The sequence below is a fragment of the Struthio camelus genome, chromosome 1 (assembly GCF_040807025.1).
Source record: "Struthio camelus isolate bStrCam1 chromosome 1, bStrCam1.hap1, whole genome shotgun sequence".
Classification (NCBI taxonomy): Eukaryota; Metazoa; Chordata; class Aves; order Struthioniformes; family Struthionidae; genus Struthio; species Struthio camelus.
The window spans coordinates 112,545,703-112,561,337 of record NC_090942.1 but is presented as its reverse complement, the minus strand read 5'-3'; the positions used below and the strand labels follow the sequence as shown (position 1 = coordinate 112,561,337).

Below are 15,635 nucleotides of genomic sequence, written 5' to 3'. Positions count from 1 at the left end.
TTTGCTGAATGTGCTATTCACAAAAAGGATGTGAGAGGAAAGAGCCCCCACATTGCACAAAATATAATTCTTGGTTCATTGTAGCATGTTTCGAAAGGTGCACCATTTAAGCAAGGCAGATAACTAGCTTGCTCAATCTAGAATTGGGTAACATGGGGTGCAGGTCTTTACTTCATGGCAGAAGTTACAAAGTTGCACAAGTGACTTCCTTAGATAATTTCCTGGCTACCCTGCCTTTACGTAGGCAAAATCAGGTCTCTCCTTATACTCCCAGGGTAGGACATTGTTGCCACAGTAGGGACTTTGGGCTATCTCACCTTGCCTTTAGGTGGCCAACCTAGGCGCCCTACTGTATCCAAGACATCCATGTCAGGCTGGCAGCTAGGACACAAGACCTGTGGGAGAGCCATGGTCTGGCGCGTTGGAAGAAGGTCAGATTTGTTACTTTAGGCCCTGTAAGATGACCCCAAAACTATCTTTTTAGGCAGCTGAATCTTTCCCAGAGTGACCAGTTGTCTTTACCATAATTGTATGAACTTCTGTGAATGAATTAATTTAAGTGTTTTTAAGCCTTTATTTTTGTAGTACTTTCTAATGTGAAATTTAGATGTCCCATGTATGTACCTGATGTCCACGAAGAGTATCTGGTGGCCAGTTAGGCCCTTTGATAGGGGTGAAGGAAAACCATGGAAGGCCAGTGCTAAAACTCCTGTCTAGGCAATCTGCTATCCTTGTCTGTATAAAGCTTTTAGTAGTGGTGGGCAAGGCAATGGGCAGCACAGGAGTAGTACAGATTTTCAGTATCTAGGTGCCAGTTCTCAGTGTGAAATGCATTTACCTTACCTTGTTTATTTCTGTAATGCTTAAGGGACTTCTGCAGATGTGTTAGAGGCTGGACAGATAAAAAGTAGCATCTTACAACTCTCAGCTTCTGCTGTTAAAAGGTTGCTACTTGTCCATTGCTATGAAATATCAGTGTTCGTAGCTGTTACTTATAGAGTAATTATTCCTTATAGAGGATTTCTATAGTACTGCAGTTATAACTGCTTTACATTTCTGGCAGCTTATGTATTTGCAGGGATCTATATTATAAAACTATATATAAACTAAATAAATAAACATTAATTTTTTTAGGAAAAATTTTCTGCGCATGGTGTCAACCCAAAAGTATATTGTGTTTCATAAAATATAAATAAAAACTGTAGGTTTTGGGGAGAGAGGGTTGTGACAATTTTGTATTTTTTAATCCATCTGGTCAAACTCACTACCAGGTTGTGAGAGATGTGTTTTCAAAAGAGGTACTGGAGGGATTCTGATCTTTTGCTAATGTTTGACTTTGTAGCTGCATTTCCTGCTGAGGAATTACACATTTATACCTTATACATCAGCTGAGACCCAGGTAGTTGAAATGTAAAGGAAAAATCCTAAGGCTTAAAAATACCGTGCAGGTTATTGAAGAAATTCAATTTAACTGTAGGTTTCAGCTGTCTCTTTCAAGCCTGTCCTCTTTCTAATCTAACCTCTGTCTCCTTCCAGGTCCTTAAATGACTTTTCTATCCTGATGGAGGCTGAGCACCTCCCATCAATGCATCCAGCAAGAGGCAGCTCTCTTTCAGCACTTCCTTTCCGTCCTCTCCTGCTCCCCTCCTTTCTTTGCAGTCAGCTGGGACAGGCCTTGGTTTATTTGGTGTAGCAGTTCTGAGCTGTGGTATTATTTGTGGGCCAGAGAGATCAAACAAACTAGGTCTTGTACCTAGCCCTCAGGTTCATGGCCACACCGAGCTCCCTGAGTCAGCCTTGGACCTGGCAGCTCACTGCAGAGATAGCCTGTGGCTCGCGTAAATGTGGAGTTAGAGTTGCAAAGTAGGAGATTATTATAGCAGGTGGGGAGGATGGATGCTTTTACTAGATGTATTCCGACTACGAGTTTGTGCAGCCTGTCCCACCACCTGTTAGAGAGTGGGGAAGAAGAGCAGTTGATTTAGAGAAGGAAACAGAGTCCTCTGAAATCATACGGATTTTAGCCTTTGACCTCTGTGACATTACAGATTTCAGTGTACCTGAAGAGTGGTGTGAAGCAGGTTTAGAAACGCGGTAAGAAAACCATTTTAAGAAATAATACAGGATATGGTCCTCTTTTGTATCCTTTGGGCAGCACCCTATCCTAGCACCACAGGAACAAAAAACATTAGTCCTCTTGTTAAAATATTTTGCAGCTACTCTGCATTCCACTTTACACTGTTTTATGCCTTTGACCAGGTGTAAATGACAGTGGAAGGTGCAAGTAATCTGTAAAACCTCACTGCGTTGGTCTTGCCCACTTCTCACAATGTAATATGCTGAGCAGGACCTATTCCTTTCTTTCTCTCTCTGAAATTCCTACAGGTAGAGTAAACTTGAAAACTGCATGATGATTCTTGGCTTTACTTCAAGCTGAAGCAAATACAACTTTATGCCGTTGTTTTTTTTCTGGTTTGATTGAAGAAAGTCCTATGTCATTATTTTACATGACAGGTGATATATGTTTATGCTAAAGGTTTGAGACATTTTAGTTCTCTTACTCTGCTTCCAAATATGCTTGGTGCTTAACATTCAGCTTAGTTTTGGTGTACAACAATTCAAGGTCAGGGTCGGTGCATTTTGTTTAGGCAAAAATGTGTTCAAGCTTCTAATTATATCCATGTTAGTTTATTTAGGTGATAGACTATTAATTATTTTCAGGGCTATGAGAATAAAGGGGGAAATCTGATGCAAGAAAATATTTTACTGTGCAACTTTGTTCCCTAGTACTATTTTATACCAATAATTTTACTTTTTATAAGCTTTAAAATAAACCTGCCCCCATAGAAATCATTGCATGTTTTTGCCATAGATTTAATAAGGAAAAGATTTCCCCTTTGTATATATTCTTCATAGAAGGCCTAAACCTGAAGACACCTAAATGAATAAATTAGCTGTGATCCCACTGATTTCAATGGGATTTGTCATCTGAGTAAAGTTTATCACTTGCCTAAGTGTTTGGAGCCTGTAGTGCAGACAGATGCTATAGGTAAGTTTTCTGGTGCTGCTTTTTTCTCAGACTGAGGCTTGTGCAGCATTCTCTAATGGGGAATATGTGTTAAAGACAAGAAAATAGAAAATAGGTACAGGAAACCTAAACACCAAAAATAATTCACGACGTAATTAGATCTTCTGCAGGACAAGATCTGCACTGAAGAGATTGTTCAATGTTAATGAATATTAAATAGGATTTATCCTTGCATGAGGAAAGCTGAGATTTTAATTTTATTTCAAAGGAATAGGCTGATACAGTACTGAAAATAGCAAGTTTTACATTCTTTTCTTTCTCCCTGAAATTCTAAGTGCATAATAATTGAGCCACTGTTAATGTCGCAGATGCTAATTTTCACAGCCATAACTGAAGTGATGTTCGTTTCCATTTGCATTTCATTCTAACAATGATGAGAGGTGATGAGTTGATGATAAGCTGTTTTCACTGGACTGCCCGCTGTGCAAATTTATGCTCATAGGCAAAGATGACACATAGTTGTGTCGTTAAAGGTCTTTACTGCATTGCCTCTTGAAGAAAGATAGTTTGTCAAAATACATTTGAACTCTGTTAAATAACCAGACATGGATGACAACATCTGGGAAGTAGTTTTAAGAATCTGGTTTACAGTAGAAATACCTGTGGGCCTTTATCAAGAAAGGTCTGGAGAAAGAAAAAAATGATACTAGAAATAACGATGTATGTGTAGATGGGGAAAAAAGGGATTGCAGGTGACTTTTCAAAAAGTCTTTCCTGTCTCCCTCAGGCTTCATAAAAAAGCTAGAACAAGGTGAGAGTTAACCTTGGATTATTTTTCTCATGTGAGTAGAAGGCTTCACAATCATACTACTGCTCCTCTTATATGTCTTTTTCCGTTGTATTAGGATCTTGTTCTTTACTACTGATTGTCAGCCAAAATATATTCATTTTTGATTTTTTGTCAACAGGAGGCTCAGGAAGTTTTTTTCAGACTGTTTTTATCTTAACATATATGTTAACATATATCTTATAACAGGTTCCAAAATTCCAGATTTTTTGTGGTCTTGGGGGGAAAGAACCCCCCTTGCCAGTAGGCAGATGAGGATGTCCAGAGTTCCCTTTTTGGTGTTCAGATTGATACGTAGGTACATTGAGGACCCACACAACCATTGATTGCCTCACCTGTCGGAGGAAAAAGCAAGGAACATCTGTGGCCTGGTCCAGTCCTGGCCTCTTTTGTGGCAGGTAATTCCCTTGATTACAGCACCTTTTAAATGTTGGCCAACTTTGTGGAAAAATAAACTCCTTGCCTTGATTCTGCATCACAAGCCAAGCTTAAGTCCTTAGATATTTGAATATTTTAAAACAAGTGAAAGCAAATTTCCTGAAGGAAATGTTGTCATAGAAATACAATCTTACAGTAACAATCCCAATGAAGGTTATTGTTTGTTTCTCTGGTATTTCAAGGAGCATGCCTCAACTCCCTTCTAGGGCCGTTTTTGAAAACTGAACTGTCAACCACACCAGTGTATAACTGCACCCTCAGACAAATACTGCAACACAAATACTAAGGTGAAATAAATTAGCATACATCCACTGAAACCTATTTACGTCCTAATTCTTTAAGTAGCTTTGTAGAGCATGGGACTTGCTTCAATACCATGTTTCTAGGAAATCCAAAAGACCCCAAATCAAACATCAGCTAGGAGACCCATCATTGCTTGAAAAACAGCAGTAGCTGTGTAGGGGCAGGAAAGGTAGAGGATGTGTCCTACAGTTCTTCATAGGTTTTAAACATTCTTCTAGCAGTCTACATCAGGGTGTAAATCCAGCTTTAAGTCATTATATAGCAATCATTGCCCAGCAGGTATAAGTAATTTGTGGATGACTACAAACACTTTAGCCAGAAGAATCATCACCTGATGTACGGGCTGGAATCACAGGCATTAACTATTCCAGGAAAAGAAAAGAAAAGTATTCTGGGCGTCTGTTCTCACAATATCCCTTGACCTTTATTTCTGAAAGCTTGCAGCAGGGTTACTTTCGATATTAGGAACAGCTGCACTGTTTTCCACAAATTAGCAACGTCAGTGTTTTTGCTCTGGACATTTTACTGCTTGGCACGAGGCTACAGATTAGATACACTCTGAATATTTAGCAAGTCATGTGCCCTTTAAATAATCATAATGGAAAATTGTGTTTCAGACATCAGATGAAGAAGTCGGTGTCCATATGTGTTTGTGTTCTAAAGAAAGATGAATCATCAGCAACCTTTTTCCAAGTCAAATCTCTCATGTATATCCACCTACTTTTACCTTTCTAGGTTTTTATATCTTCCTGAACCTTCAGTATGGCCAAGAGCGTATTCTTACTTTTTTCCTTCTTCCCAAATCTGAGGCTGAAATTCCAGCCGAGGAAAAAATCTGAAGATTTTGAACTGCTTCAGCAAGCTGCTTCTTTGGCTATACATATACACACCTCACAGCCATTTTTCTACCTGGTTTATTCTATGGATATACAGAAAGATGGATAACGCCTTCAGCTGTACACAGTCTTTAGGGTGCTTCGTTGCCAGTCCTAACAAGCACCAGCATCCTTTTGGTAAGGTGAATGCCAATAGCAAAGAGTTTTTCATCTTTCACCATCATCCAGCATTCAGAGGCTGACAGGACAGAACTTCTCTGGGAAAAAAAAAAAAAAAACTAGAGATGCAACTGATGTTTTGCACCATTATGTCTTCTTTATGCATTCTTAGTCCCTTTCCTACCCTTTTATGCCTTCATCTCTTTTATCATCTCTTCACAAGAAAAAAAGATATAATCTCACTCTCCTGTCCTTAATTTCCATTGGATGCTGAATGGTTACTTGCTTGAGAACTGTTGGAAGTAGTAAGTTCCTCTACTTGGTTACTACACTTCATTCAAAGGGTGTTGTAGGATTGCTCTTCTAGTATGTTGAAAGGTGAGATCTGGAGCTAATGAAATACTTGAGTACTTGGTTCAGGGTTTTTCTGCAGGGTTTCTTATGGCATCTTCAGGCAGAGGAATTACCACAGGAGTGCTGTTCAACCAGAAAGCAAGGAAAAATGATGGTGCAGTTTCTTGTTTTCCCTCCTTCATTATGTTTGAGACTGAGATGGAGCTTTGTCACAGACAGCCTGCAGCAGTGAGATAAAGGAATTGGCTTTGCTTAGCAACAGCACAGCCAAAAGCAGATGTGTGAAGCTAAGATGACAAAGTGGCCGAGGCAGCTAAAAGAACTCACAAAGCTCAATTCTCTGCTGTCTGCACCTGTGCAAAGCAGATGTTGAGCTTTACCGCTCATGAATTGCTTTCACTTTCCACAGCTGAGCTGTTTTTCTCTCATTACTCTGTCTGTCTGTCTCTTTTTTAAGGTCTGATGTGAGACCAGAAAGGGCATTACAGAGCCAGAGAGGGCACATGGTTCAGTGATGGATGAACAGCTCAGAGCCTGTGAAGTAGGTGTGTAAAATGACTGTTGATAGTGGAGCAGGCAGTCAGTTGTAACCATAAGCATGAAGCAAGGCTGTTTTGATACTGCCTGGTGGGATATTTCCATGGTTTTCTTCCCTTCTCTGTAGTGGCTTTTGTATTTGCTTGATGAATGTCTTTTCTGTAGTGTAGGAGAATATTTCTGTCTGCATGGGTAAAACATGAAAACCATGTGTTTAGGATATTGGTTAGCATCTGAGGGTATGGGAACACCGGAAAGGTTCCTACCTGCTCATGAAAACCTAAAACCTCGTAGCTGACATAATTGCCTTCACAGTCACAGACCTGATATGAGTCCCTGTAGGATTTGGAATATGGCCTGGAAATTGGACTTCACATATCAGCTAAAAGTCCTCACTGGTGTCTGTGCCTTGGTAGAATCATCTCGTTTGTGTGGACCTCTCGATTATGGATGTTTTTCACGGAGGCTGGAGGAGCAGGAGGGGAAGAAAAGCTTAGTTTCAGTTTAGTTCTGCATCACGATGAAAATGCAGTTCAAGTGTCTGGATCATTTGTCTTCCATGAAATGAAATTGTAGTTTTCTATTGAGCTACAATCACAATAACCCCACTGCCACAGAGATAATTGAATGGAGAGAGGGAAACTGATGCGCCAGTACTAAACTTACACCATTTGCTGTATCCAGCACCCTCAGGGAGCTGTTGCTTGTATTCATTCACTTCTAGTATAAAAATATCCTGAACAGAATTAGGATGCTATCTTGTCTTCGGAAGAGTAGATTTTTTTTTCCTGGAATTGCAGCTAGGGAACTTATGTTACGAAAGCAATAAACATGGAATTTAACTTGTCATGTCTCCTGTGCTAAGAAGTAATTTTAGGCATTGCTAAATCACTAAGAAAGTCTGAGCTGGAAGCCTTCTTTCAGCTTAAGGGTCCCAAAACCAGAAGCTTATCAAATTTATTTTATGAATTCAAATTCCCAGTGGGCATATTTTAGACTCCCAGGCATATTTGGTGCATGCATATGCAGTTGGCTGCAATGAAGTGACAAGTGTGCCAGTACCTTCAGCTGGATGGTAAGGACAGCTTTGGCCCATTGATAACGATAAGCAAACACAGGAAGTCAGAGTTCTGATGAGGGAGCATAGGTGAAGGAAAAAAGGCAGTGACATTGGTCATCATTGTAAAGGAGTCAAGGATTAACCCACTGTAATAGAAATAGTCTTCTGTTTGATTTTATTGTTCTCCAAGATAAAAATAACGTAAATAAATGGCGATATAAATTTGATGAAACACTAAAATTCACAGTGACTGATGGTAGATACCGTTCTGAATTTTGCTTCTCCAGTATAGTGCATCTCCATTAAGGCAATTTCAGCTAATCTCGCTACAGATTCATTAATCAAATGTAGTCAGGATGTCTGAAGGAAGATAATGAGGGGGAAAAATTGGCCTATTGTTTGGATCTTATTCTTCAGTTAGTTCTTGTTTATCATGCTCTGCAATATTTGTATCCCGATAAATAAGTTCCAGTTGCAATTAGCTGTCATAATAGATGACTAACATATCTTTATTTATTTACATTTTAAAATGATTCTATAAATACATCAATTAACTTTGTGTTCTTGTTTACATTACGTGCCTATACAGCTTTCCAGCCTGCAGTATCAATTGGCAATAAAATGAAAATCAGTAATATTTTTAAGTAAATTTTCCCACCTTTTAGCCAAAGGTGGAAGCACCCATGGGGACAAAGTCCTTAATCCTACATGCACTGTCGTCCTAAATGCAAACTGCAATATCAGCAGTATCTTAATGGCTTCCAAAATTTCTCCTCTAAAGAACCTAAGAAAAGATTTGTTCATTTGTTTTCTATTCATTTTCACTCATTTAGGTTTACATACTGTATATCTGTCCCAGCTAAAACTGTTATTACATTCCCCCTACCCTCTACCCAAAAAAAAAAAAAAAAAAAGGAGTTTAGGTTCCAGAAGCTCAGTGAGGTTGGAGACTGCTGAAGATGGGAATGTTTATAAGCTCTGCGATATTAACTGCAGCACTCAACCTCAGGTGACATAAAGCATGCAAAAAAGAACTTTCTGTCAGTTTTATTATTTCTAAAAAGGTTCCCCTTGAAAGAGAAGAGTGACCTTGCTCTGCTGAGCTGACATATGCCACTGAATTAATGGCTAAGCTTTGCTGTAGGGAAGCTTGCAGAAACATTTCAACTCCAATGGCTGAGTTTGCTGTGAACATTAATCAGGGGAACCAACATGATGTATCAAACACTCATTTAAAAGTAATAAAAACTAACTCTCTGTCTCCCCCCCGCCTCAACTTTCTTAGAATTAGCTTATTGTTGGTCATTACCTGTTGTCAAGGATAAGTCTGTAGGACTGCAGTAAAACTTGTATAAGGGTTTTCCAAAGTTTGCTTACTCTTCAAAAACCAAACGAGCTTTCAGGATGGTCAGATTTAACCGTGACATAGAGGTTACCTTTTAATCTTGGTTCCCTTTGCAAGGTCATTCAAAGGAGTGTCTGTGCCTCTCCCTACCAAGGAACGTAGAAGCTGCATTTCACTCTCAGGGACCTCCCTGGGAGCAGGACCAGCTTCCACGTTGTGCATGAATGAAGCGTAAGCTATGCAAGGAGGCTTGCCCTGCCATCGAAATAACCTCTGTAAAGGGTCTTGTATGGCTATGGTACAACAGTCGCAGAGCCGCTCATCAAAATACTGTCCTACCAGGCAAGAGTATTTTCTGCCTATCCCTGGCTGGGATTGGCAGGCAAGTACGCCGCAATCGGCAGCTGCAGCTGCTTTTCAGCCTTGCAGAAGGGAACAGCAAAGCCCTCAGACATGCTGTGTAGCCCTCAGACATGCTGTGTTTCCCTGAACTAGTCTATGTTTGGTCTGTCTGTATCATAATGAGGTAGTAGGTTCCTTATTGCTGCTTCTATTCCACTGTGGGAGTAGGAATACGTATAGGCAATTCCTACCTTGGTTAGGAGAGTACCTTGGCCATAAGCCCTGTCCCACTGCCTGTGTGCTGGACAGGCACTAGGTTCCCTTTGAATTGCAGTACTTTGGGAGTGCAATCTTCTTGGTCATCTTTTGGTATACACATTTTCTTCTTTTCATGAAGCCTATCCCGCAAATGTGCACGTGAGCGATTTCTCTCACATGAGAAATCCAATTGCACTCTGCAAGATCAGGCCCTAGATAACACACAGCGTTAATAAAATCATGCTGTATAAGTAAGTAGCGGAAGGACTTTAATTAAAACAAGGTGATTCATTTAAAATATGGGAATTTGTGTGTGAATTACTCTGGTTCAGGGAGGGGGCTATTTCAGGAGAGAAAAGATGTTGGTATTTAAGGGATTAAAGATAAAACCCCGCAATTCTTATGTAGTGTTTAACGAGTCTTTACTCAGAGAACACTCCCCTTTACTGCAGTCATGGTTTTGCAGAGGGTGGATTTCAAGGTTTGTCCCTAGCTGTTTCTGCCCACGTGTAAATGAAGGGTAAAAAAGGATAACAGTGCAGTAGAAGTGCACATCATGCCAAGTCCTTAACTGTCACTTTCATAGCTCCTCGGAGTTTGTCACACATCCTTAACCTTCTTTTAAAGTCATTTTCTTTTCATGGTTTTGTGTGCCACTGAAAGTCATGTTTAATTAAATGTCATATAAATAATAAAGTCTTAATTACATAATTATTGCAAATATCTGTGTGCACACTCCCAGAATTGGACAGATTGCCAGAAGAGCACTTGCAGTGCCTTTTCTCACAGGGAGCTGTGAGTGCTCTGCAGTAGCCAGGCAGGTGTTTAAAATTTGGGGTCAACCTGCATTTAACGAATGAGGAGTCAGATCCCTCTCCCCTCCCACACTTTGTAAAACTCAGTTGTAAAAACCCTTCTTGGTTATAAGATCAGTGTTTCTTAAATTGTCTCCTTATTTAGTTCCTCACCACCTCCTTAAACCAATACAAACATTTTTTTTTGCCAGCTGAAATTGCGGGTTTTGCTCAGACTTGCTATGGGCTTTGCGCCTTCCAAAGGGAGACGTGGGGAAATGGGCTCTGCTCCTGCAAGCCCTCATGTCCTTGTGTGCCTTTACATACTCCAGCTTCTCTCTTGCTCTCAGCTGAACCAGTCCCTGTACAAAGCGTCTTCAGGACCAGGGCCATAGCTTTGAAAGCCCTGGAGAAAGTGAGTTTCTAGGGGAAACGCTGACATGCAGAGTGAGTTATCAGGAGCCCTGAGTTTTATGCAAGCTTCGGTTACAACTTGAGAGGAGGCTGCAGCTGGTAACAGTTAGCGAGTCTGATAAAACAGCTGCTCAATGTTTATTTCGAAACATGGTGTTGGTTGACCTGGAGGAGTGTTAACCATGATTAACTCATTATTTTATACAGCTTTTTATTTTCCAGTCATTTTCCGTCATTAAAATCAAGGTGTTTGCTCTGATGCCTCATGGTTGCAGTTTTGTTCCAAGACCTCCCTGCTTCTGTCTTCCCACCTCGATACAGTTACTGAATACCAGACCACGTTAACAACCAGAGTCTTTTATAGAGTCATTTTTAAGCCAGTTAAAAATGCCATTTCAGTAGATTGCCCTATTTGAGTTAGCAAGAACAAGCTGTATCTTTTTTATTGCTTTTGACTGGCGAAGTATAAGGTTTAGGCCACGTTTCGTGTGGGCTATAAAGTAATATTAATAACTTGGTTAGTGGTCAGATGTTCTATACGTGTAGCTAAATGTGTAAATAGGAAAAATCCCTAAGGTAGGGAGGTCAGGATGTCTTTTTTTTTTTCTTTTCCACTTCTTCATTACACTTTTGAGAGTTACTGAATCATGGATGCAAATAGCAATTCTCTATGCAGAAGTGAGGGGTTTTTACTTCTCCCCACAGAATATCCCAAAACTTAAAATTTGCCCTCTTTCCTTCTGGGAAAGTAGGAGATAATTTTCTTGATGCGAGGTCAAATAAGCTAGCACAGTGGTAATATTCATGCATACTTTGGTAACCCTTAATTCAATTCTCAGAATGGTCCCCTCATTTTGAAGGGGCTAGAACCGTCAGAGAATAGATTAAATGAATCAGATACTGAGCCTTTTCTACCTCCTCTTATCTCCCTAGATCAGAGTAGTGGGCACAGTGTGTCCTCTTGGGACCTGCTGTGGCTTCTTTTATGCAGGGAAGAATAGAAGTATCTGCGGCAGGTGAGGAAATTGGGCAACCTGCTGAGCTCCCTTATTATTACTGTCAGTGACTGCATTTGCCCCTATGCAGCTTACATGGTCTGGGATGAAGGGAAGCTGAAACGAAAAATGTATGGAGGAATTTCAAGAGATTTACTTGTGAGAGAGGGTCAGTATGAAGCCATTGTGTCATATGCAACTTAAGTGCTATTTTGAATAGAACTGAAGCAAAACGTAAAGGGCCTAAATTTCTTACAGCAGGGAAACAGATTTGTGAGTAGTGTAAATTATTCAAATATGATTGTTTATCAGGATGACTGCTGTCAGTTTTGGCTAAAAGGTTGTCTTTAGATGTGGAGAAGCTCTGAGTAGTTTATCATAAGAACTAGCCTATTATATGCTCTAGGAGGGAAGCATATTTTGTAGCAAAAAGGCATGAATTGCAGAGCCTGTTGTTGCTGCTGCTTTTCTATTTATATACTATGCCATTTTTTCTGGGGAAAATGGTAGGCTATTTGCAGACAAGCCAGATCACAAACTCTGGAATGTGTAAATTAAAATAAACAACAATTATATGCCATTTACCTCCTTAAAATGATTATTTAGAGCTCCTGGATTTCAGAGAATTGTAGATGCAGGAAAAGATGGAAGAAGGATTTAAAATACTGAAATGCTTTTGATATTTTCCATTATGCTAATTTGGAATACCAGAAGGGAAGGGATGAATGTTACTGCATTGATTTGTAGGCATCATTTGATCAGTTGTTTTGTGGAAAAATAACTGTTTTTTTTTCCCGTGCTTGCATTAGATTTTACTGAACAAATTCGTATTTGCTCAATGTGTTCGTCAGTAGGTCTTGCATGAATTTAGCCAGCAAAATCACTTAATTTTGTAGAATACTGATATCAAAAATCAATATTGTATTTTCTCCTAGTAGTTTTGCTTTTAGTTTGAAAGCTTCCCTTCACCTGGAAATAAGGCCTGCCTTATCTTCACAAAATAGGTGTTCCCTGACACTAATGCGGTGACTGACACTGCTGAAAGTAATAGTCCTGTTTCCCTTGTAGCCCATGGCTTCTAAATCTACTTTTTGTTATCAGTATAATGAGGTTGAATACATTTTTAAAAGGTGGTAGCTATTGATTACTTAATGGAAAAAGTTAGTATAAGGAATTGCTGAAGCAGCCCTATTTAGTGCTCTCTAGTGCAACAAGACCATTATCTAGAATAGCGGAAATCATCCTGTAACCCTTATTAATATTTAATAGGTATGAAGCAACATTGAGGTACACTACAAAATAGCCCAAGGCTTCTGCTCATGCAGAATATAAGGTTGTTTCAAGGGTCAAAAAAGAATAGCTGATTTCCCCATGCTCAAACTGTTTATGAGCAAGACCAACAATAAGCAATGTGTTTTCTCTTATTCCGTTTAAAGTATTTGCAGCATATCTGCACTTTAATATACAGTTATTCCTACTAGACATCTTGAAATGATTGAATGCAACAGAAAGGTCAGTGTATGTTCAGAGATCACCGCGTGAAACTATTTTATACTTTCCCAATGTTGATTTGAATCCCAGCTCAGCCTCCCTCTGTCTGTCCCTCCCACTCCGTGCTTCAGGGCACATTTGGCTGGGTTGACAAGCCAGGGAAAGGTGTTAATCCTGTCTAATAGAACCATAATCCTTGGGGCTATGTTTTTATATCTTACTATGGAACTAACCCCCTATCACAGGATATTGTTCATCTAGATAACAGCAAAGGTCTTTCTGGGAATTTTAGATAAAAATTGAAGTGTACAGGCTAAATTGTCCTTTTTCAATTTCATAGCGAAACAGCAAACAAATAAACCACAGTGTTTAGCCAGCAGAGATTTTCTGAGAGATTACAATCAATTAAGAGGAGAGCTATGTTGTTTTTTTTCTTTATTTTTCTCCCCAGTGAATAGTATATGTCATTTTACTTGTCCAAAAATGTTCACAAATCTGGGTCAGCTTCTCCAAATAACCTTTGGCTGGAAGCGTTTTTTCAGGTTAGATATGCACAGAAATGTTAGTGGAAAAAGTGTAATCTCATCTTCTCTTCAGTTACAATGGTTAGAACAAGGACCCAAAATGTGGGTACACCTTCCTCCTCTTTCTGGCTCAGGCCTCTCCCACTGCTGAATCCACATTAATTTTGGGGGGAGGGAGGACTAGTTAGTAAACAGTTGTGGGGAAAACAGAAAAGAAACAGCAGGGAGCTTTTATTTTTAGTTGTGTTCCAGGGCATGCTGATTTTTTTTCTTTTTATATGGAGACTTTAAGACTAAGTATCTTCATATTGTTTCCTACAGCTTTTCTTTGTCTTATTTTTTGCCCCCTCTGCCCACTCTTTTTCATTTAAAGATGACTGTATGCAAGAGATAAAGGAGTTAATATGGATAGTAACTCTGTGATTTATGAGCAGAGAGAATAAGATGGGGTCCTTCAGGGATGGAAATACCCAAGGGAAGCGTGAGTGTACTCTGCATAGTTGGGATCACTCTGATGAGCTCCTTCCTTAACACTGCAAGTGCTAAGCCCAGATGCCAACTTCTCACCGTATGCGCCATTGGGAGTACCACGGTTTTACTAATGAATCTCTCAGAGGACTAATTGTTGCCAGAAAAGGAGAGCCTAAAGAAAGAGCAGCTTGGTAACCGTGGGCAGAGCAGATATGGTACTCTGTCAGCGATTAGAAACTTGCCAGAAGATGAAATTGTTAGTTAGGTCTTCGCTCAAGATAGGCTTTGGTTTTACAGCTTTTCAGAGCGTGGAAGCTTCACAGTGTTACCAGCCCCATTGCTGGATGGGGAACTGAGGATGGACGTAGCAAGGGATGTCTTCAGAAGCGCTCCGTGTTCATGTAATTAGCATCACAGAGCGATTCTCATTAGTGTCACTGAAAGCAGGTTCATGCCAGCATTAAACGCGTCTGACGACATGAACGTGGGCAATGCGCCAGCTATGAAACCAGTCTTTTCCTCCTCCTCACCTGTCACCCAGTGGATTATCTACCTGGGTTACTTCTGAGAATAACTCATGAAAACTGTCAGATGCTCAAGCTCTGACCTACTAGAGAAGACTTGAAAGCTTCTTGAAACGGTTGACCAGACCAAAGAGCTAGCAGGCCCTTTGGAGTCTTGCGCAGTTAGTTCCCAGGTGGAAAGCTGAAGGAGTTAGCTGGGGCTTCCAGGGGAAGGGGGCATGCTGGGCACTGCAGAAACCTGGGGCAGATGAGGAGAGTGCTCATACAGCTGAGTGGTAAGAGAGCAATGGAGCAAGGAAGCACTTTGGCTGAAATCTCATGGGTGAGGTAAACGAAAGAATCAATACAGGGAAATCTGTAACTAGGTAGTTTCAAATCATTTCTTATTAAATCATTCAAAATGTATTCAGTTTGTGGTTTGCCATTTAGTTTAGTTTCCTCCAGAGAGGATTTTGGATGCTGAGATATACACTGAGATGATATTGCATAGAATAAGATAATAAACCCTGTCTGAGGAGTCTGATACTGTATTAAAAGACTTCCATTTACTATGGAAGACTGAAAATTAAAGGAAGGATTTGGTCTTGACTTATTATTGAACAGTAGTGAAAAAGGTAAAACAAGCCCTTAAAAGATACCGTATTGTTGATAAACGTCGGAATTTTGGCAGTGATTAGTTCCACACTCCCAAAAGGGACTTCTGACTTGTCATTGATGCCAATTTTGTGCAGTTTGCCAATCCAGCAGAGCAGTACCAGGGGGTTTTGCCCAGGGATGCCCAGTAGGTAGTTCTGCATGAGGAACAACACTCCCCATTGCAAGAACGTGCTGTGCCATCCTTACCGTGTCAATTATCCACATCAGAAAGAGCCCAGATCAAAAGGACATAAGAGCAATCCATTCGTGGTCATAATG

The 15,635-nt window shown here is 40.1% G+C and overlaps 1 protein-coding gene across 1 annotated transcript in view; it reads left to right on the top strand.

The window, feature by feature from the left end:
* LOC104139643 (SAM domain-containing protein SAMSN-1) overlaps positions 1-15,635 on the top strand; it is a 36,408-nt gene that overhangs the window by 1,454 nt on the left and 19,319 nt on the right. The window lies entirely within an intron of this gene.